General features: G+C 41.3%; 1 pseudogene; it reads right to left on the reverse strand.

The window, feature by feature from the left end:
- Positions 1–14,761: 14,761 nt before the first annotated feature.
- LOC111821327 (RNA-binding protein 7 pseudogene) lies at positions 14,762–18,750 on the reverse strand (annotated as a pseudogene).
- Positions 18,751–24,353: the final 5,603 nt, after the last annotated feature.

Genomic DNA, 24,353 nt, shown 5'->3' on the forward strand with positions numbered 1-24,353 from the left:
TTGGAAGAATCTGTGCATTTCTGGTTCTAAAGTCTCAAGAGAGACGTTGTGGCACAGGCCCGGATCAGAGATGACAGCTAAAATGATGGAGGGGATGTGGAGAGAACTGTCCAGTTTGGAAAGACAAAGGCTGAAACTAGGGTGCAGATGGACTGGGAAAAACACTGGCTCTAAGGTCACTGGGGTTTGAGTCGTGGCACTGCCTGGTACCAGTTGTGTGACCTTGGTGTTTTGTTTTGGATTTTATTTTCATTGAAGTTATACATGTACATAGTTACAAGAATTGTGTAGTTACCAAAGAGCAGTAGTCTCCCAGCCCAGCTCTTTCACTTCTCCCTAACCATTTCCTGCTTGCCAGAGCAACCAGTTGTAATTCTCTTAACTGTTTTAATTTTAGCCATATTATTGACCTCCCTTTATGGAAGATAAGGGGCTAGCTCTCATTTACACACAGGTCCCCACCCCCATGACAAACGTGCACTTCCTTTCTCCACCCTTTCAGAGTTTTAACCTTATATGTAGTGTTAACTTTATTATGACTGTGTAAATGCTGGAGGCCGCTGAGCTGCTGTAGTGTACTTTGATAAATTTTACTTACCTGTGTACATTTTTGTTATTCCTGGAGTCATTAATTGTTTGCTTGGGTTTCTATGTATTTATCACTAATTTATCCTCAGCTCTCCCTCCAGTGTGTAAATCACCACTTACTTGATACACAGGTACTCCATCACTTTTATCATCCTAGGTCAGTGGTCAGGTTGAATGGGAAGGGGCTTTGTAAGCAGGAAGGAGTCATGAAAATGATGTAGATTGGTGATGATTGTTGCTGTTTGGAGCTTTTCTTCCAAAATCTCTCAACTGGGAAGTAATTATAAGGCAGATGAAAGAATGCTTCTCTGAACACACTGAGGCGCTTCTAACCCAGGAAATAGAATGGGCTAAGCATGTTTATAGTGCCATAAGGAGTTTGGTCAATTTATAGAATATTTAGCTGTGACATATTATGAAGAAAAATCTGAGTTATTAAAAGTGTTTTTATGTCATAGAGAGTGACCTCGATCTCTCACAGGCCCCTTTTGGGGGCCTAGTTAGAGGTAGACCTTGGGGCTGAATGGACTGAACCAATCTGACTGCATTAACGATGTTTCTGTGGGAGGAGAAAAAACTTCCTCTAATGCCTAGAACCAAAATAACTATCGTAATGATGATGGTGGAGGTATGCTTATCTCATTGTGCCCTGGCTCAGGCAGCTCGGAGCCTGGGAGTTTGGAAAAGTATTTATTTTCTTTTATTCTAAATGTAAGTTGAACATTTTTAGGATGTTGTCTGTTATAGGAAATGGAAAATATAAGCCAAGTGATAGGAAAGAGTCTCAAATGCCTGTGGTAGATTCCCAGCCACCTTTCTGCCTTAAAGTTTGGGGGAGGCCTGATTGATGACTGGTTGTGAGACCTCTCTAAGCCTTGGTTTCCTCATTTGCAAGTTATGTTACAGAATCATAAAACCAGTTGCTACTGAGTCAGTTCCAAGTCTTGGCATCCCATGTATGTCAGAGTAGAACTGTGCTCCATAAGGTTTTCAATGGCTGATTTTTCAGAAATAGATCATCAGGCCTTTCTTCCAAGGCATTTCTGGGTGGACTTGAACCTCAGTTAGCAGCCGAGTGCATTACCCATTTGCACCACCCAGGGACTTCTGCATAATCATACAGACCCACAGTTCCTTATTCACAATTCTGAAATCCCCTAGACTCTGAAAACCAAAAGTTCTTTTCACAGTTTAGCACCTGACCTCCACTTGTCTTGAGGTTATTTATAGTCATAATTTATGTGTCCACCTTAGTATGGCTAGTTACGTTATGCTGCAGAAATATTACTGTATTTGATTAGAGGGTGTTGCCCAGACCCCAAAATTCTAAATTCCAAAAACACACCTGGCTCCAAGAGTTTGGAATAAGGGATTGTGCCCCTGTAGTATCTTCTCCATTTGTGTTGCTGGCAGGATTTGAATGAGATGGCATGTATATAAAAGATGAAAAACCATGCCAGGCAAATAATAGGTGCTCAATAAATGTTAGCTGTTATCCATATTATTCACTACTCGTAGGACTAGGAATGATTATAGAGATTAACCACCTACACCCAACTTCCTGAATTCAGTCCTGGTCACAAAGAATTATTTTAAACCAGAAAGAATTGAAGTAGCAGCTTGGTGTGTAATAGAAAGATCCAAAGGACAAAATTGGGTTCAAATCCCATCTCTACCACTTACTACCTCTATGATCTTGGACAAATGCCTTAGCCTCTTTGGCGTCGGTTTCCTCATCTGTACAATGGGGATTATAATACCTCTCTCACAGGGTTTCCCTGAAGATGCAGAGAAACTCAAGAAGACAGTGTATTAAAATGAATGGCCCCGGATGTGATGCCAAAAGTGTATAACCTCAGTCTAATCATGAGAAAACGTCAGACAAACACAAAAAACTACAAAAGCATCAAGGTCATGAAAGATCAGGAAAAACTAAGGAAGTGTTACAGATTGGAGGAGACTACGGTGACATGACAACTAAATGCAGGGTAGGATCCTGGAAAGGACAATAGTGGAAAATCCAAATTAATTTTGTAATATCCAGCCATCCATCAGTTGCCGTTGAGTCGATCCTGACTTATGGCAACCCCATGTATGTCAGTCTAGAAAGTGCTCCGTAAGGTTTTCAGTGGCTGATTTTTTGGAAGTAGTATAATAGTTAATAGTATAGTACCAAGGTTAATTTCTTAGTTTTGATGAATTTTTCTATGGTTATATATTAGTTAATATAATGGAAATTTTGTGTGAAGAGTGTACAGGAATTCTGTACTATTTTTGTAACTCTTCTGTAGGTCTAAAATTCTCTCAAAAGAAAATGTTTAAAGAAGAATGGTACATTTCTTGGCAAACTCTTAGAGTTCTGTAAATGTATGTTCCCTTTCCCCCTTGGACCTTTTATCCCTGGGGAAACTAGAGACCCACAAAAGCAGCAGGGACAGGACATGGTAGTTTGTGAGGTAGGAAAGTGTGAATGATCTGGGCTGTATCAGAGGAGGGAGAAGGTCCGGTGTCTCCTCCAAAGAGGGAGTGCTTGGCTTTTTAAAACTGATTTGGTCAGTTTCCTAGCTGGATTGGAAAAGTATTACAATATTAAACTCATTTAATAGTTGTTGAGAGAAGCTGCCATGTGCCCTAAGTCTTGGTGACAAAAATGCAGTAGAACCTTCTATGCTGTGTGGCAGGGACATTTCTGTCAGCCTCTACCTGTTGTAATAGACCTGGCGTGGGTAGTGGAAAGACTTTGCAGTCAGACAATCTTAACTGCAGCTCCACTTTTGTTACTTATTATCTTTTGGGGACCTTGGGAAAACTGTTCATCTGTAATTTGGGATAATGATACTGACATCCTGGGCTCACTGAGTGGGCTGAGTGAGAGGGTCCAGTGAATGCTGGTTGTTGGTTCCCCTCCCGTTGAAGCCTTTCCGAATGCTGTCAGTGGAAGTACCCACCACCCTCCAGATTCCCCACAGTGCTCACTTTGTATCCGTCCAAGAGTCCTTTCTAGGGATGGGCTTCTCGTTGCATGGTTGTGTGCCTTGTCTGTTCCATGACCTAGAGCTCCTGTAGACCACAGGGCTTTACACATAGGGCCACTGAGAAAATGTGTTGAATCAATGAATGAATAAATGAGTGAGTGAATGGATGAGTGAGTGAATGAATGAATGAGTGGGTGAGTGAGTGGGTAAGTGAATGACAGAGTGAATGAATGAGTGAGTGAGTGAATAAGTGAATAAACAGATGCCCTTCTTGCCTCTCTGAAAGAAGGCTGTGTACCACATGATTATTGGCTGCTCTTGAGGATGATTTTGGAAGAGTTCAAACCAAACACACCCTTTTGTTATGATTTACCCCCCTCTGTCTTGGGTGCTGAGGAGCCCTTGTGGCACAGTGGTTAAGTGCTCGGTTGCTAACCGAAAGCTCAGCTGTTTGAACCTACAAGTCGCTCTACAGGAGAAAGATGTGGCAGTTTGCTTCTGTAAAGATTTACAGCCTTGGAAATCCTATGGGACAGTTCTACTCTGTTACATTGGGTCGCTGTGAGTCGGAATCTACTCAACGGCAATGAATTTGATTTTTTGTTTTGTTTTGTTTTATCTTGGGTGCCAGTCACCTATCCAGAAAAAGCAATTAGCTCCTTTTCTTACAGTTTCAACTTATCAAGCTTTAGTACCTCAGAATTCTCCTGGCCTCTCTCCTTGCTGCTGAGAACTTTTTACCACAGGAAATCAGGCTCATTTTGAGGGCCAAGTAGCTAAATATAGCCTCTCAGCAAAGATATTTAAAGAGCTATGTTCATGATGTTATGTCTGAACAGGGAAGGCGAAGAAAATAATTTTTTTTTTTCTCCTGGAAAGAAGAGCAAGTTACACCAGGTTTTCCACAGGCTGCGGAGAGCAGAGCAGTGGTCCAGTGTCTGTGTCTTAATTTTGGAGTTACAGACCTCCTGGACCGTCACCAGCTTGGGGCTTGGGGTTTAGGTTTCTGTTACTAGGCATTCATTTCTTGATAATTCCTGTTCATCACTGTTTAAAAATATCTCCTGCCCTGGAGTGTAACCTCTGACAAGTATGCCCTCCTTGCCAAGCCCAGAAGGGCTGTGCTGACGGGGGGGCGGGGTGGGGGAGGGGGAGGAGTGTGTCCATGAGAGCCTGAGAGCCATTCTGGCAGACTGGCCTGAAACAAAATTCAGGAATTCACCCACCCCTATCTGCCTCCCATCCCCGCCCCCAGGGCTGGCAGGGGGCTGAATTGGGGAACCAGCCCATAGCATCACAAGTGCTGGTTGATGAGCAGTAGATGACAAAGGTGGAAGAAGACAGAGTGGGATGGGCCTTGGTATCTTTACTGGTGAAAAGAGAGCTGCAGATGCAGAGGCCAGGAAAGAATTCAGGTGTCAGAGACAGGTCCCAACTGAAATCATGCTCACTCTGGTCCCTGATGGCATCCCAGGGCCTTCTGTGGGAGCAGACAGCTTCCCTCCTGCACTTTCCTCTGGCTTCCATGTTGGGTTGATGGAGTGGTCAGGATAATGTCAAGAGAGTATGAAACAGGATATTGTTTTTGTTTCTCAAATGTCCTTTCTAGAATATAAATAGGATGATTCTAGGAGTTCTGAATTTTCTTTAGGGCTGGACTTATATCTCTTTGGGAAAGAAACTTACATAGCTCTTTCTTTAAGGAGATCTGCATGGTAAATTCTCTTAGTCTTTTTATGTCTAAAGATGTCTACATTTCACCATCTTTTTTTTTCTCTTTTATAACCAAAGTTTTATTGATACTTTTTTTGAGATCAGTTCTCGTACATCATGAATTATTAATGCTAGCATTAAAAAAGCCAAAAGCAATGTGGTTGTAATACTTTGCTAAAGAGTTACTCAATTGATGTTCTAGCTTAATTCATCCACAAGTAGAGGACATCAGGGCCCAGAATCTTAAACTATTGTAACTCTTTATGTCTTTTGTGAGGAATGTCCTGATAATACAGGATATGATATCTCACACATTATACCCACGGCACGTTAACAGTTATTGGAAACTTCTGGACTTTCCCTAGCAGGATTGTACTTGGTTACATTGTATCCCCCCAAAAGGTATGTTGAAGTCCTAACCCCTAGTGCCTATGAATGTGACCCTATTTGGAAATAGGGTCTTTGCTGTTGTTATTAATTTAAGATGAGGTCACACTGGATCATTTGTTGCTGTTGGGTGCTGTCGAGTCGATTTCCAACTCATAGCAACCCCATGTGACAGCAGAACTGCCCCATAGGGTTTTCTAGGCTGTAATCTTTATAGGAGCAGATCACCAGGTCTTTCTTCCACGGAGCTGCTGGTAGGTTTAAATCACCAACCTTTCAATAATCCAGTAAGTGGTGTCATAATAAGGAGAGAAGAATTTGGAGACACACAGGGAGAATGCCATGTGATGATGGAGGCAGAGATTGGAGTGATGAGTCTACAAGCCAAAAAACACCAAGGATTGCCCGCAACCACCAGAAGCTAGAGGAGAGGCCTAGAACAGATTGTCCCTCAGAGCCTCCACTAGGAACTAACCTTTCCAACACCTTGATTTTGAACTTCCAGCCTCCAAAACTATGAGATAATATATTTCTGTTGTTTTAAGACCACCAGTTTGTGGTACTTTGTTACAGCAGCTGTAGGAAACCAAGCAAGGATATTGCTGCAGATAGTGTGCAGTTCTGATAGGGAGACGAATGATCATATAAGTGAGTATTTGCTGATCTTTTGGGGGTTTCTTCTTAAATGTCTGTTCATCAGAATTGACTGTCCTCCTTGTCGTCTTGGATGTAGGCAGTGACTGTGGACACAGGTTGGGGAATGGTGCCAGGTGCCTGTGGGTACCATGGTAAAAGTTTTCCCAAAGTTGGCAGCCTGGACACTCCCTCTCCTGTTGCCTGAGCTGCTTGGATACAAGATGGAGACAATAGCAGATGGAACAGGATTAGGAGCCTGCTGCCTTCTCACTGAACTCTTAGTTCCTTTTCTTCAGCACTTTAGAGCTATTATTCCATTGTCTTCCGGTACTTCATTAGTCTAATAGTTGGTCTCTTTTGGATAATCTACTTCTGTCTTGTAGCTTTCAAGATTCTTTCTTTTCTTTTAATGTAGTGATATGCTGTGTGCACTGGATATTTTAGTTTATCCTTCTCATGACTTGTTTTAGCTTTTACTTGAATTCTAGAAATTTCTCAGCCATTATCACTTTGAGTGTTGCCTCTGGTTTTTTTCTTTATTGTTCCTTCTGTGACTCCTATTAAATGTATCATGGAACTTTTCATACTGCTCTCTATTTAATTTTTCTTTCAGATTTCCTGTCTATTTTTCCTTCTATGTGGTATGCTGGATGATTTCCTCAGACTCGTCTTCCTATTCATAGTTCTCTCTAGCTGTTTCTAAATCTACTCTTTGGTTTCTAGAATTTCTTCTTGGTTCTTTTTAAAACCAACTTGTTTGTTTTCCACAATGTCTTGTTTTTGCTTTATGGTTTCTACTCCTTTCTTCATCTCTTTGAACATGTTAACATTTTTACTTTAAGACCCTGTTCAGATAAGGGCTGTTATTTATCGTTCCTGGGGTATGATTTCACTCTCTTTGTTGAATCTGCTGCTTGCATAGCATTTGATTTTTCCTATATCTTTTGTAATTTTTGTCTGTGAGGTCATCTTTCGTGGGAATTATATTCTGTGGAATACTGCATGTGGCCTGTGTTATGGAGGTGTCCACTGGGACAGTTTGATAGTTGCCTCTGCCAGGACCTACAGGTTCATTGCATTTGGGTCTGTTTTTACTTGGTTTTCCAGGACAGGGCTTCCACACCACATGGGCAGTGGGGAAACTTGGCACACTTGTGCTTTTTTTGTTAGTTTTTGTGAGAAAGAAATGTGAATATTTTCAGAGCCTTGGGAGAGGTTACAAAAATCATTCTCATTTAGGGGTAAATCATATCTTTCCCAGTTCGTGTCCTTCCCAGTAAGGGGCTACAAGGGCACTTCCTGCCATGGTCAGAGGCTCTGGCTTCTCTCTAGCCTCTTAACCAAAGGCCTGGGCTGGCACCTTTGGCAGGGAGCTCAGTTCCAGATCACTGATGGACAGAGTCAGTGGTCTTAACTCCAGTCCCTCACAGCAAATATCTGATTTGTTTACCCCTTACCATGTGGCTTCGACTCCCATTTGCTGCAATGACTTTCTAGTACCTGGAGGTGCTTTCAAACTCATGTATATATTAATGATATTTTTAATGTGTGTGTTTTTCCCCTAGCATGTCCACTTACTTGGGGGAGAAAGGTCTTCTGTATGTTACTTCAGTCTGCTATCTTTATCAGAAGGCTTAACTACCTACTATTCATCTTCTACACAGTAGCCAGAGAGATCTTTAAAAAACATAAGTCAGATTATTTCACCATCGCTTAAAACCTTCTAGTGGTTTCATAATCACTTAGGACAAAATCCACCTTCCTTAAGTAAATGAAAAGTCCTCTGCAAGCTGTTTCTGCTGCCCTTGCCAACCTCATCTTGCTCATCGTGCTTCCGCTTTGTTGGCCTTTCTGCCACGCTTGCTCCCACCTTAGAACCTTTGCATCTGGCTGGTCCCTCTACCTGCAGCACTTTTCTCCCAGATCCCTACGTGGCTGGCTCCTTCTTGTCCTTTGCTGTCAACCATATTGCCACGTCTTTAAAGAGGCTTCCTCCAACTCCCCAAAGAAGCCATTCCGTCACTCGGTATTTTCTTTTTAACTTTATGACTGGGTAGGATTATCTTGTCTGTTCATCACCTGTCTTCTTCCCCTCCCACACATCAGAATGGGGGCTCCATGAGCTCAGGATAAATCAATCTTATTTACTGTTGCCTCCTTAGCTTCCACCACAGTGCAGTGGGAGAGGACTTAATCCCCAGGCTTCGCCTTTATAGGATAGATAATTCAGATCCCTACCACTGCTCTTCAGATTTCTACCTAGAATTTCTCAGGTAGGAACACTGGATATAAGAGTCCAAAGATCAGTGCTCAAGTTTTGGCAGCAGGGTACGGATCCTGTGTGATCTTGGGTAAGTTATTTCCTCCTCTCAAAAATTAGGACAACCCTGTATGGTGGAGATTTTCTGAGAGTGAAATGTGAATGTTCTCGGAGCCTTGGGAGCAGGTACAACAATCATTCTTAGTTTGGGGTGAAAATGTTCAAAAATGTCCTTCTCAATAAGGGGCTACGAGAACACTTCCTGCCATCACTAGACCCCACGACACCCCTGGTCCTAAGCCCCTTCTTGTTGGTTTTTCTCCTATGTTGTCTTTTGTCTCTGTTTTGGCTATATTTTGGGCAACTCTTTGGATGGTAAGTTTTGTGTCGATCAGCCGACAAATGTGCTTTTGGGGGCTTTCTATGTGCCAGACACTGTGCTAAGTATTAAGCATAAAGAACAAATCCCACTACCTTTATGGATGTTCTTTCTGGTCCCTTGAGGGCAGGGATCCTATCGTCTTCTTTGGCTTGCCCCACAAAGTTCTGTCAGGGTTCTGGGTAAAGTGGATTAGTCAAATGCCCCATCAAAGAGGAGACCTGCCCTCAACAGTGTTCATCATTCAACAGATGAGGTTTCCCAAGCTCCTGAAATGCCAGGCGCCAGACCAGGGATGAATCAGACTTGATTGCTGCCTTCACATTGCTCCTAAACCAGAGGAGGAGCAGATAGACTGAACAGGTATTACAGTGTGCTGTGCTGAAGGGGCTGCCAGATGGGTGGTAAGAGCCCAGGAAGGCAGGGTTGCTGTCTCAAGTTGCTTATTTAAGAACTCAGTGTTACCCTGTGGCTGGCAGTGATTTTAAACCTGACAACCATGGGGAAGAGAAACTCAGTGCAGCCTGGAGGAGCCAAGGAAGGCTTCTAGCAGCAGGTGGGCCTGGAGGAAGGCCATGGGGGACAGGCGGTGGTAGAAGGAGAAAAGTGTGCATGAACGGTAATACTCTCCAGCAGAGGTCACAGACTGGCATCCCAAGGGCTGGATTCTTTTGTGGACTTGTTTTGTTTGGCCCATGTGGTGTTTTTAAAAAATTGGAACTTAATGTCTTTATATGGAGAACACATTCTTTCCTACACCACAGTCATCACTGTTCTCAATTTTCTTTCCCCATATCTGTAACCAGCCTAGACCCCTGCTGTATCCACTAAAAACCTAGGAGATCCCATTGGAAAAGTATTAGAATTAATAAGCAAGTTCAGTATAAGAAATAGAAGTACTGGGAGTGAGGCATATCCATAAAATTAGAGAGTGTATTTTCCTATAAATCAGTGACCAGCTTGAAAGTATAATAGAAAACAGATCCTATTCACTAAAGCAGGAAGAGCATAAAGTACCTTCATAATAATCTGAAATCTCCAGTCACTTCTCAAAATGTAGTTACTGTTTGCTATGTATTTTAAATTTAATTTTTTAAATATACTTAATTTGTTAAATAGATAACACATTTACTTCATTCAAAAAATTTAAAAATTTGAAGTGAAAAAGCCTCTCTACCACTTCTGTCCCTCAATTGCCTGGTTCCTACTCAACTCCAAGAGAGAACCACTGTTACTAGTTGTATCCATTCAAATATTTCAATTTTCATATACAAGCAAATACAGATATATTGGACTATTGGCCTTCCCCCCTTTTTTTATACAAATGATAGTTCATAATCTTGCTTTTTCACTTAGCAAAATATCTTGGCAGTGTTTTCGTATCAGTGTATAAAAGGCTTCCTCATTCCTTTTTATAGCTGAATAGTAAAAATACAGATTTTAGATAAGCACTGGGGCTCTAGAGCAAAATTGTCTGGGTTTGGAACCTGTTTCTACCACTTACGACCTTGGACTATTTACTTGTTCTCTGTGTGCCTCAGTTTCTTTTCGTGTAAAATGGATGTAATAGGTGTTGTTGTTATTGCTGCTGTTGCTGTTAGTTACTGTCCAGTTGGCTGTGACTCACGGCAACCACATGCACAGTGGAATGAAATGTTGCCTGGTTCTGCACCATCTTCACAGTCATTGGTGTGCTCGAGTCCACTGTTGCAGCCACTGTGTTTTTTTGAGTGTCTTCCAACCTAGGGGGCGCATCTTCCAGCTGTATGGGACAATATTCTGTTGTGATCCATAGAGTTTTCATTGGCTCATTTTTGGAAGTAAATCACCAGGCCTTTCTTCCTAGACTGTCTTAGTCTAGAAGCTCTGCTGATACCTGTCTACCATGGGTGACCCTGCTGGTATTTTAAATACTAGTGGCATAGCTTCCAGCATCACAGCAACACACAGTATGACAAACTCACAGATGGGTGGTGGATATAATAGGTACCTACTCATATTGTTGCAAGAATTTAGTGAGATAATGCATACAAAGTGCTTAGAACAATGTCTGGCGTTCAGCCCTCTAAATGTTAGCTGCTTTAAAATTCTTATCATTATAGTGATGAGTACTATAAATGCAAAGTAGGGTGAAGGGATAAAGAGTGACTTGAGGGGGTTGTTTTAGGTAGAGTGATCCTGATGAAAATGATAGAACTTTACTCAGATATAAAGCAGATGAATTGATGGAGAGACATACTTTGTTTCTGGATGTAAACTGTGGAATTTGTAAAGATGTCAGCTCTTCCTTTTATAATTTATACTTATCCCATTTGTAATCAAAACTCCAGTAGAATTTTTTTTTGGGGGGAGGGGAGTGGAGGACTTGTTAAATTGTTCTAAAGTTTATTCTGGAAGACTGAGAACAATGTTAAAACTTTGAAAAAGATTGCAGTGAGGAGAAACTCGCCCAACTAAATAGCAGAACATGTTTTAATTATTAAAACAGTGACTCGATTAATGGCTTAAGTATAAACAGATCAGTGGAACAGAATAAATAGCCCAGAAACATACCCCTATACGTATTTAAATTCATTATATGATAAAGGTGACCTCACAAGTCAATGAGGAATAGAAAGATCATTTAATAAATTGGATGAGGTCAGTTTGGTTAGGTGTTTGTGGGGGAAAGAGGATATTTTAGATCATCACTTTGTGTTGCATGCCTAATAAATTCCAGAAAGATCAAAGAGTTAAATTTGAGGAGAAAAGAAAATCAAACCATTAGTAAAAACCAAAACCTTGAGGAAGGTAGAAGGAAGCATTTTGGGGTAGGAGAGTTTTAAAGTAGTTTTAAAGGAGAGTTTTAAAGTAGTCACAATTATCACAGTGAAAAAAGCATTGATTTATGTGATCACAAAATATGTCAAAATACAATGAAAGGTTTTAGATAAAGTAGCAGAAATAAACATGATAAAGACCCACAAGGACAAAGAGAATGAGAGAGGGATTGTTTTCAAATATTTCGACACATTTTGGAAAGAAGAGAAGGGACGCTGACAGGAGGAGAGCTGATGGGCTCGGCAGGGCTCAGAGAGGCTTGAGCTTGGTGGCATCACGTTGGGCTGACGAGAACACCCCAACCCCCGCTGAATTCCAGCAGACGTTTATCTGGCAGCTGTGGACCTGGCTGGAGAAACTGACCCCGAGGCGCTCCTAACTCAAACACTCCCTGTGGCAGAGGGTGAGGTGCCACGTGGAGTGGTGCTGAAAACAGGGATTAACTGAAAGTCTGGAACCCTCAACCCGTCCAGAAGAGCCAAGTGCACGCTGCAGACGTTTGCTTCTGAGGCAGAAGATCAGAAGATGTTTCTCTGGAGAAACTCAAGCCTCCTTGCCCACTCTCCGTAAAATGAAATTTGCCAGTTGATGAACTCCACCATGCACACAGAATTTCCAGTTAACTCTTGAGCCTCACCAGTAGTATAAGCTGCTAACCAAGGATCAGTTGGTGTATAAGGAAAGTCAGGCCTCTAGCATGAACTAAAATAAACAATCAGGAAAAAGCAATCAGCAAGAAACCAATACAATGCAAGTTTAGAATAAAACTTCAGAAACTTCTAGATGGTATTCTCAGAGTTCAAGAGGACAGCGTATCATAAAACAAAAATATGATGCTATGAAAAAACACTCAAAATTTTTTAAGAATATAAAAGATAAAGTCAGGGATATCTCTCAGCAAGTAGGAGAAAAGGGCAAGGAGTTAGAAAGGAAAGTATAGAGAGCTGATAAGAGACATAGAGCGTCATTCCAGAAGGTTCAACATCAGGATACTTGGACTTCCAGAAAGAGAAAGGAGACAACAGAGGAAAGGAAATGAAGTAGTACAAGAAAATTTTCTAGAAAACACATCTGCAGACCAAAAGTGCCCAGCACAATAAATGACCAAAGGCACACCAAGGCATAGCATTGTGAAATTTTAGAATGCCATGGTTAAAGAGTGGATTCTGCAAGCTTCCAGAGAGATAGAACAGGCTTCAGGCAAAGGAATGAGAATCAGGATGACACTGAACTTTGCAAGAGCAACACTGAATGCTAGGTGTCACATGCCTTCAGCATTCTGGGAAAAATGATCTCCATACCCAGCCAAACTACTAACAAAGTGAGAGGGGAGAACAAAGAAATTTTCAGATCATATAGGATGTGAACATTTTCTTTCCGTGAATCCTTTTTACTGGAGGATGTACTTCAGTAAGCTCAAAAGAAGGGGAGACCCTGAGATCCAGGAAAAGTGGGTCCAGTACAGGTGAGCAGCAGAGGGTGCCAAAGGGTCTGCCTCTTGGAAACAAGGGACCCCACAGAATCTCTTATATAATAGGGTACGTGGAAAAAGTTAATATGTATGTAGAAAATTCTGGAAGTAAAATAACAAAGGAATTATTAACACAAAGAAAAACAAAAAGTTGAACAAGAATAGAAATGTAACCATAGTTTTACCAATTGAATCTGTGCTGAATGACATTTATATAGTCATAATTTAAGCAGTGATTATATAACTAAAATATTTGTGTAAGTGTGTTGAGAAGATAGGGAAGGGGGTGGTAGCATATCTAAGAGAATTATATGTTACAATAAAACATTCTAGGCAATGTTTAAAATTAGTAAATAAATAATATATTAATTGGAAAGATGGATTTATTGCTACCTACTAAAAGGGAAGAGTTAAAAAGCGAGACTGACTTTGAAAACTGGAATTGAGGGGAAGTGTAAAGGGAGACATGACTGTTGCTTATTAAAATCAGGAAATGTTTAAGACTAAATTTTTTTTTTAAGTGTACTTCAGGTGAAGGCTTACAGAACAAATAGTTTCTCATGAAACAGTAGTACACATATTGTTTTATGACATTGGTTAACAACCCCACAACATGTCAAACCTCTCCCTTCTCAACCTTTTTTTTTTTTGTGTGTGTGAAAATATACCTAGCTAAAGATACACCATTTCAAAAATTTCTACATGCACAGTTCAGTGACATCGACTGCGCTCTTCCAGTTGTGCTCCTATTTTCACTTTAGATGAAGGCTTACAGAACAAAATAGTCTCCCATTTAACAGTTACTACAAATGTTGCCCTATGACAATGGTTAACAATCTCACAACACATCAACAATATCCTTACTCAACCTTGTGTTCCCTATCACCAGCTTCCTTGTCCCCTTCTGCCTTCTGGCCCTTGTCACTGGACTGCTGTACCTCGTTAGCCCCATTTGGTTTTACGGGGCTGTCCACTCCCAGGCTGAACGGTGAACCTCAGAGATAACTTCACCACTGAGCTAAAAAGGTGTCTGGGGGCCATACTCTCGGGGTTTCTCCAGTCTCCTTTAAGCCAGTAAATCTGGTCTTTTTTTTGTGAGTTAGAATTATGTTCTACATCCTTCTCCAGCTCTGTCCAGAACCCTCTGTTGTGATCCTGGTCAGAGCATAAGACTAAATTTTTTCAAAGTCCTTATCACTTGATTTTTAAACTATATTCTGTATGATATTGATTTAAAAAATTAAACTGGTAAAAGAAGAAAAACTATAGCTGTAAAAAAAACAAAAAGGGAGAGTAAAAAAACCCGAAAAGGAAAACCCGTTGCCGTCAAGTCGATTGACTCATAGCGACCCTATAGGACAGAGTAGAACTGCTGCATAGGGTTTCCAAGGAGCGGCTGGTGGATTCGAACTGTAGACCTTTTGGTTAGCAGCCGAGCTCTTAACCACTGAGCCAAGACGGCTCCTATAGTTTAAAAAAAAAAAAAAACACGATAAAGAGTAAGTATCCTTAGTATATAAAGAACTTATGCAAACCCCTAATAAAGACACAGATTCCAGTTGATAACTAGACATGAATAGATGACTAATAAAGGAAGAAAAATATTCACGAACACAAGAAAAATTAGTATGTATAAAATACAAATTAACATAATAAGATATTTTTACTTTTTTGTAATGACAAAAGCAAATACTGTCAGGAAGTAAAGAGTAGGCACTCTTCTAATAATGGGAGTACAGACTTGTATGACTTTTTGGAAGGCAGTTTGGCCCAGTGTGTCAAGAATCCTAAAGATATTGATACTCTTTGACTCAGTGACTCAACTTCTAAGAGTCCATATCAAGAAAATAAGTTGAAATATACAAAAATCCCATATATACAAAGATGTTTACACAGTGTTAGTTTACTAGTAAAAATTATAAACAACCTAAGCATTCAGCAGAAGGTAGATGAGTAATTTCTGATATACTCAATGCCTTGAAAAATGTTTAGTACGTATTAGAGACATAATAGTTCATATGAATGAATACATCCATGGATGGAATACTATGCAGCCATTAAAATTGTATTCATGAAGTGTTTGTGTGTGTATGTGTGTGTGTGTATTGTTTAATGAGAAACTAGTTTGCTCTGTAAACCTTCATCTAAAGTACCATAAAATTTTTTTTTAAAAACTATACTGCCATTTGTATAAAATGTCTCTGAAGTTAGTGATTTTAAAAATGAGACATAGCCCTCTTTTGGATGTTTAATTTTAAATATGTTAAAACACAACATAATATAAATGTCATGGTCAGCATTAAAAAGGATCCAGAGTTTTCAATGAATAAATTTTTATAAACAAGTCTATATTCCATAATGAAAGGTAAACAGTATCATCTTGATACATAAAATTTTTGTTAAACAAGGCTTTAAAATCAGGAAATGTTTAAAACAAAATTTTTTCAAATGTTCAAACAGAAAAGCAACCGGTACAATCTTCATAATAAAATATATCCTTATACACATGCCCTGGGCATTTTGAAAGTATTAAAATTGTTAACATTTGAGTGGCAGAGACAGTGTACTTAAAGGCTTCGTGAATCTTTTCTCCCAAAAAAGCATACTTTCAGTAAAACATTTTACCATTTTATCTGACTATGCATTGACAAATTTTTTCTTCTTGAAAAAGGGAATTTAAACTGATACTGTGTTTTCAGTGTAAAAATATACATCTAGAGACATTTAACTTCTTGAGTGACTTTAGTCATGCATCAAGCATGATTTAATAAATCCTAATATTTTAGACTGAAGCAATGTTGTGTATAAATTTACACTTGCAGTTTCTATTAGGGTAAAGCTCAAAAGAACGTCATAGATTCTTATAAATTGTCTAAGAGGTTAAACAATACAATTGATTCCTAAACTTTACCAATAAGCTTTCTCAAATATAATGCTAGTAAAATGAGTTTACTGAAAAGTTTCATTTTCTAATTTATTAACAAAATACTGGTAGCCATTTCAGACTATCAACATGGATATTTTCTGTCATACACACCCAAATCTGATTCACTAGCAAGAAATTTCTTAAAATACAAAAGGATTACAAATAATTAAAATATTTGCTTTATAATGCAACCAAACTACAGTTCAGCCTTTCCTAAACTGTCTGAAATGATTAGGAATTGTGGCACTTTCTTCTGCATAAAACCCTTTCCTCTTCATAAAACCCTGAGATGGAAAGTTATTAATGTAATAAAACTGGAACCACAGTTCTTCTCATTTCTGTATTAAACTGTAGCCATGGGTTTAAAAACTTTTTTTAAAAAGATGTGGCAGCTTTTAAAGCTGCTCTGTACTGTTTTTCAACAAAACTTTTCAAGACCAGTTTAGCTAAAAGGGCCTAAAGTGACCCTATAAAAAGATGATGTCCTTTTTGTTAGTGTTGAAATGAGCGCCATTTTCCATCTCTACTACTGTCTCTTCTGTTATCATAGTCATGGCTCTGGCCATAGTGATTCTTATCTTCATAAAAGAAATCTTTTCTGCTTCCTCTGTATTGATGGTCAGATCCGTGATCAGTATAACAGTGTTCATGGCTATAATGTCTATCTGCTACATAGGGATGAGAGTTCTGTCTAACTTTACCCTGTGATGATGATGTATCTTGGCACCACTGGGAGCTTGAAGACTGATTAAGACAATGATTATGCGACTGAACCTTTGGGGAAAATCTTGGTTGGTCCGGTTATATAGAACCAAATTTCCCACCATATGATGTGTGTCTCAAGACATTGTTCATCACTGCTTGTCTCTGAAAATTTTCTGGAGAAGAGAACGATCTCTGAATTTTCCATGCTAATAGTCATGTTATTCATGGTCCTTTCATACCTGCTGCTGGGAGATGTGGGAGTGGGCATAGGGCTTGAATTCCCAGCGTGTTGCTGGGAATATGACACACTGACATCCTGCGAGGCATGGCTACTTCCTGATCTAAACTGAATTTTGAGGAGTCTTCCAAAAAGCTTGATTCCATTAAGCAGATTCAATGCATAAGGAACAGATACTTCATGTTTGAAATTCACAAATGCAAATTGCTTTTGTTTACCATACTTATCTTTTGGGATTTTTACTTTTATTACTGGCCCAGCCTGGTGGAAAAGCTCGAAAAGGAGCTCCTCTGTCACTTCAGTTTCAAGTTTACTCCCAGAGTGTGAGATCTGCTTCTGCTGCCGCTGCCCCCATCTCAGCGTTGGCCCCTCCCTACGAAGGCTGAAGGATCATGGCCGACGAATCCACTGCGCACTCTGGGAGACCTCCATGAAGTATTTTAATAATGTGAAGTTCTTAAACTTTAGGGGAAAAAATGAGGATTAAAAAGTTTATCTGGAATATGGTTTTACCACCTTTTTTTAAAAAAGAAAACAAATAGATGAAAAGAAAGTGTAAAGAAAATATCCAAAATGTTATGCATTACCTCTGGCTGGTAGAATATTAAATTAAAAAAATATATACCATCTTCTTTGCTGCTGCACAGTTACCTGCCTCCCTTGGGCAGGACAGTTTTCCCAGGACTTCACAGGGAGGTGGGAAGAACGTTTAGCTACAGGTTCTGCTCTTGTTCTTAGGTGCTGTCAAGTCGGTTCTGACTCATAGCGACCCTATAGCTTGGACTCTCCTTTTCTCCATAGGATTATTAAAGTGTCTCCTTACCAAGATGAGGAGCATCTGACTCTCTTTGCTAAGCATGCTGGGAAGTGCAGAATTTACAAAATTTATTCTCAGGCACATATTAGCACCCATTTTATACCAGGAACCAAGGACACAGAGTTCTCATGAAATCAAGTAAGATCCATCAGGGCTGAGACTGCCCTCCAGGCATGGGGAGCAGAGGGTGACACTGTTTCCCAGTTTCTGACAGCACCGCTAGTGCTCCCTCCACAACCCAGTCAGCCAACATCACTCTCCTCACCCCCAGTCCTAGGATAGCTGAGTGCTCCTTTTGTGGACACCCTGCACCCTCTGTTTATTCTCGTGGTTTGTGGTGTGTGTTCCTCCTGGATACACAGACACAATCATAGCAGTACTCTAGGGATACTGCCCCCAGAACCAAGGCACAGCCAAGGAGAGTTATGTACATACATGTATGTTTTATTTATTCATTATTTCTCTGTCTCCATGTACGTATTTTTACAATGAGTTGGTATTGCCTTTATAATAAGGCAGAAATACAAGTTTGCTTTGTATGTCTCTGTAAGTATTTACTCTGCTTGTTAGCTTTAATGTCTTGCTCACTGGGTTGCCTACAGACAGCCTAGAAGGCTCTGCAGAGGGATACAGATACCACCATCTTGTGGAGCTGAGCCAGGGGACCTTGGAGAGGAAGAAGGGGGCCTTGAAAAGCCCCCTGGTCAGTTTGTCAGTAGGAAGCACTGGTCCTTTGCTTGTCATCCAAGTCAGGCGTACCCAGGTGCGGCGGGGCCACTCTCTTCTGCTGGCTCCTGGGGAGGCTCAAGTGATTTGAAGGTTGCTATTGGGAGCCAGAGCTAGGAGGTCTGTGTAGGCCTTTTGGAGGGGGGAGGCGGAGAAGCAGGATGAACCAGCTTCCACCTGCTGGTTTGCTGCAGCTGTCTGGGGAGAGGACCAAATGCCACTGAGGGATGGAGGCAGCTGCTGGCAGCAGGCACAGGGCCAGGCCCGGGAGAACTGGGTGGAGGATTTGTGCCAAGGGCCTGACAGGTGGGGCTTTGTGTCCTGGTGTCCTCATCTGGGGGGACAGCCACAAGCAGCTCTCTCATCATCCCGGCTCCCTCTTATCCGGCCGCGGTTGGCTGCCTTCCAGCCCCTCAATCCTGCAGGTCTCTGCTGAGAGCCCCTCAGCCCCCAGCCTTGCAGACACAGTGCAGTGGGCTCCCCTTTGGAACCCAAACTCCACACCCCCTGGGTCAGCCCAGCCTTGGCCAGCTCATTGTGGAGCTGAGGACCTCCTGTTTATGTGGTGGCAGTCTCTGAGAAGACTGTCACCTTCTGAGCTTCTGCCCTGAGGCTAAGGGTAAAGTAAGCAGTCCCACCACCAGGACTGTGGCGTACATAGTGGAGCCCCGATGGTGTGGGCAGACACCACACTGGCTGCCAGGATGTAGGAAAGACCCAAGTTTTGTCCACATAAACTAGCATGAGTGTAATAGCGAGGTATTGTACGGGATGGAGTCCCTGGATGGAGTAAACAGGTGAGTGTTCATCTGCTAACCAAAGGGTTGGCAGTTTGAATCCACCCAGGGGTGTCTCAGAAGAAAGGCCCGGCAATATGATTCCAAAAGGTCACAGTCATTGAAAACCCTATGGAGCACAGTTCTACTCGGACACACGTGGGGCTGCCAGGAGTTGGAATTGACTCGACAGCAACTGGTTTGGTTTTATGTACAGAATGCTACAGGAGCATTTAGAAGAAAGTGAGGGGCTCTTTCTGGGGGTGGGGGGAATGTGCTCACAAAGGAGATAATCTTTGTGAAGATGTTTTACAGTTGAGGGTACCCAAAAAAAAACCAAAAAACAAAAAAAGGCCACTGCCGTGGAGTTGGTTCCGACTCATAGTGACCCTATGGGACAGGGTAGAACTGCCCCATAGAGTTTACAAGGCAGACTGCCACTTCTTTCTCCTGCGGAGTGGCTGATGGGTTTGAACTGCCCACCTTTCAGTTAGCAGCCAAGTGCTTTGACCAGTGCACCACCAGGGCTCCTCAGTGGAGGGTACAAGAGAAAAAAATTCAGTGAAGAAAACATCATGTAGAAAGGTCCAGAGGCATGAAAGAGCCAGGTTCTGGAAACAGCAAGGTCTTTGACGATATGGGCTGTAGGATACAGGTTGGGAAGGGAATGAGGCACAGGGGAAATGAAGATGGGAAGGCAGGGTGGGGCCAGATTGTGTATGTTTGTCATCAGAGATTTTAAATATGTCACAGGGAGGGATTGGCAAGATCTGATTTGTGTTTTAGAAGAATATATTTACTTAGCAGAGACAAGAAGAGGCTAGAGCAGGAGTGATGGGGCAAAGAGATCAATCTGGAAGTTATTGTAAAAGTCTAGGATAATAAGTCCCTCAGTGGTACAAATGGTTAACATGCTCAGCTGCTGACTGTAAGGTTGGAGGTTTGAGTCCACCCAGAAGTACAGTGGAAGAAAGGCCTGGTGATCTACTTTCTAAAAATCAGCTATTGAAAATCCCGGGGAACACAGTTCTACTCTGACACACACAGAGTCAGCATGAGTTGGAACTGACTTGATGGTAACTGGCTTAGGATAATAAAGGCACTGGGGAGGAGCAGATAAGGGACAGTAGCAAAGATTGAGGGAGACCTGGTGGCACAGTAGTTAAAGCACTGAGTTGCTAACCGAAAGATTGGCGGTTCAAACCGACCAGTCGCTCTGCAGGAGAAAAGACCTGATTATCTGCTGGCCTAAAGATTTACAGCCTAGGAAACCCTGTGGGGCAGTTCTACTCTGTCCTATAGGGTTGCTGTAAGTCAGAATCGCTCGACAGCACACAACAACAGCAAAGATTGGTGCCTGTTTTGGTGCTGTGCTGGCTGGACTCCTGGTGGGGACATCTGGGGTCACTGGAAATACAGGTCAGGAGACTCCTGGATCCTGTCACATAGTGGACCAGACAATCTGAAAACCCTACTGCCTCAAACACTTAAAATGTTAGATAACTAGAACAAATACCCTTTTAGATGCATAGTAGAGCTCATTAGATAGTAAGAGAAATTCGGGCCTCACCTTCCTACTCCCCCTCCAGGATTTCCTGGGGCCGTTCCTACTATTTGCCGAGACCTTTGTCTCCAGGTCTGTTTCTGAAGATAGATTTTCCAGTAAATGATGCTGAAGCCACTGGTTACCCATGTGGAAAAAAATAAAATCAGAATTTTAGTTTATACCTTAACTGAAGATAAATTGCAGGTGTATTAAAAACCTGTGAAACCCAAAACTTTAAAACTTTCAGAAGAAAATCTGAGAGAATATCAGAATGTAGGGGAAACATTCTTAAATAAGACACTGAAAGCTAAAAAAATAATTATTTTTTTAATTGATGTAATTAAATGAAGTTTACAGTTCAAGTTAGTCTCCCATACAGAATTTTTTTTTTTTTAACATACATTGTTATGAGACCCCAACCGCTCACCCCATTCTGCAACAGCACACTCCTCCCCTCTGCCCCTGATTCACCATGAACATTCAACTAGCTCCTAACTCTCTCTGCCTTCCCCTCTCACCTCTGGACAGAAGCCGCCCCTTTGGTCTCTTATATCTACTTGTCTAAGAGGCACATTCTTCAAGAGAATCACTTTATGTCCCACAGTCCAGTCCAATCCCTGTCTGAAGAGTTGGCCTCGGAAATTGTTTTAGTTCTGGGGTGATGGAGAGACCAGGGGCCATGCTTTCCGGGGCATTAAAAAAATAAATTATTGATAAATTTGATTATATTTAAATTATAAACTTTGTCAACAAAAGATGCCATTAGAAATGAAAAGACAGGCCTCTGACTAAAGAAGATATTTATGATGCAGAAAACCAGCAAAGAATTAATGAAATCTATAAAGAACTAGTACAAATCTAGAAGGAGACAGACAACCTGATGGAAAAGTGGGCGAGGACATGAACAAGCATTTCATAGGGGAGGAAACACAAACCGCCAATAAACGTAATAAATACCATTTCACACCCATTGGATTGGCAAAAATGTTAAAGTCTGACACAATAAATGCTGGCTAATAGATGGAACAACTCATTTATTGATGAATTTCCTGGCATTAAGGGTGTGCATTGTCACCACCACTACTAAAGTTTAAAATGTGCATATCTCGAGTCCCAGCAATTTCTCTTCTAGGCACATCTGCACAAGGCATGTGAACAGGATTTTTCAGTGAAGTCCTGAATAATCAGTTTGTAGTTATGAAAAGTTGGAAACAACCTTAGGGTCCATCTATTTGATAATGGCCAAATAAACTGGTTCAGGGAAATACTAATCAGCAGTCTATATTCTATCAATATGGATAGCTCTGAAAAAATACAGATGTTGGGCACAAAAAAGCCAAGTGGGAGCTCTGCTTCTGCTTAGGATGTTAAAAAATAGCAAGTAGCAGAAATGGTATTATCATTTATATATAATTTGAAAACATATTGATTTGGATACACACATAATGAATAAACAAAAACATAGAAGAACGTTGAACACAAAATTCAGGACAGTAGTTAGATTTGGGGAATGAGCGAATGAAATGATATTGGGGAATGGTGCAGAATGTTAAGATTTGGTAATGCTGGGTGATGCATATACTAGTATATTTTTCTGTACTCTTCTATATGCTTGAAATTAAAGGAAAAGAGCAAAGGGGAGAGGTGACAGTTGGGGCAAGGACTTGGGAGTCACCCACAGGCAGGACCAAGAGCAGGTCCTTGGGGGAGCATCCACATTTGAGGGGCTGGTAGATGAAGAGGGCTCCTGAAGAGGCTATAGGACAGACAGTTGAGACAGTAGGATGTGGAAGAAAAGAGCTTCAGGGAAGAGTTCCTACTCCTGAGAAGAGGTCTCTGGACTTGGCAGTGAGTTATGCCAACCACGCAAGCATCTTGGGTGGGTAGTGAGGGCAGCAAGCAGATGCGATGGTTTGGAACAGAAGATAGTAGAAACTTCTTGGAGAAGTCATATTGAAAGGGAGGAGAACAGCAGCCTGGGGAGGGCAGGGTCAAGGGAAGCTTGAGTTTGCAGCTCTAGTAGTGCAGACCTGCAAAGCACAGACCCAGCAGCTTGGATGCTCTGTCCTCTGAGCTTGACTCAGAGCCACCCACCTGTGTGCGTCTCTGCTTCTCAGGTGCCCAGAGACAAGGCCTGGGTCCAGGGACTAGGGTATCCAAGGTCATTCTGTCCTGTCCACTGTATGTGAACTTAAAACTGAGGTGCTGGCATAATTGAAATGGCTGACTTCACGCCTAAATTAAAATTCCATTTTGAATTAAACTGAAATCTTCACTTTTACCATTTTAAAGGGACAAATTTAACCCCTTGTAAAGGTTAACTGCTTGTAACACAGAAGAGAGCAAGGGCCAGGACTCTAAGAATTGTTTGGTAAAAGGTGTCTGTTAAAACGTTTACACAGCTGCCTCAAAGGAGATACTTTTGTCAAACAAAAAAAAACCAAACCTGTTGCCATTGGGTTGATTCTGACTCCTAGCGACCCTATAGGACAGAGGAGAACTGCCCCTTAGAGTTTCCAAGGAGCACTTGGTGGATTTGAACTGCTGACCTTTTTGTTAGTAGATGTAGCTCTTAACCACTGCACCATGAGGGTTTGTCAAAGAAGAGGTTAAAAAATGGAATTAATGTTAAATGAAGATGGAGCCTGTAAATTGTCTCATAACTCTGTAACCAAGTCCATTCAAACTTCACCTTCACTCACTTAGATCTTCCACTCCATTTCTGCTCTTTATAAAATCTGTAATAAATTAAAAAACATAAGCCTGTTACCCTAAGATAAGAAAAAATGCGATTTACGGTTATGACAGAAAATTGTCTCAATTATTCCTGGCAGAACCCTTTTATCAGACAAATCTTAGGATGTAGCAAATAGACTTACTAAGATGTCTTAGTCAAACATAATCCAGTAAATGAGAAATTAATATTAAGTTAGAGTTTAACATTTAAGGTTGTAATTTAACAAACCCCTTGTAATTTTTTTTCCGTGTTTGCCCAGCCCCTCCATGCCTGTGAGCACAGCTTTGTGTGTTTCACCTGATAAAATCTCTGTAGCATGGAACACGCACTGCAACCTCTCGCCTGGGTACACCTGTGTCTCTATTTCACGAAGCAATTTTTATCCTTCAATAAGACTCTTTGTTTTATTTCTAGCAGAGTGTGAGTCTAGTGTTTTGCTACAACGTTTCTTTGGCACCCAACGTAGGGCACTAAGGTAAATCTGCCCCTGCAGCCTCCAGGGCAGCGAGAAATCTGAGCGCCAGCACCAGCAGGGCTTTCTTGAGCTCTTCCAAATGTTTTCCCGAGGTCCTGAAAGCTGCGACAAGTAAATACCTGTCCGGTCCAAGCCTTTGCCTTTTCTTTGCGTAGTCTCCCAGACCTTTATTTTTTTT

The sequence above is a fragment of the Trichechus manatus genome, unplaced genomic scaffold (assembly GCF_000243295.1).
Source record: "Trichechus manatus latirostris isolate Lorelei unplaced genomic scaffold, TriManLat1.0 scaffold00077, whole genome shotgun sequence".
Taxonomy (NCBI): Eukaryota; Metazoa; Chordata; class Mammalia; order Sirenia; family Trichechidae; genus Trichechus; species Trichechus manatus.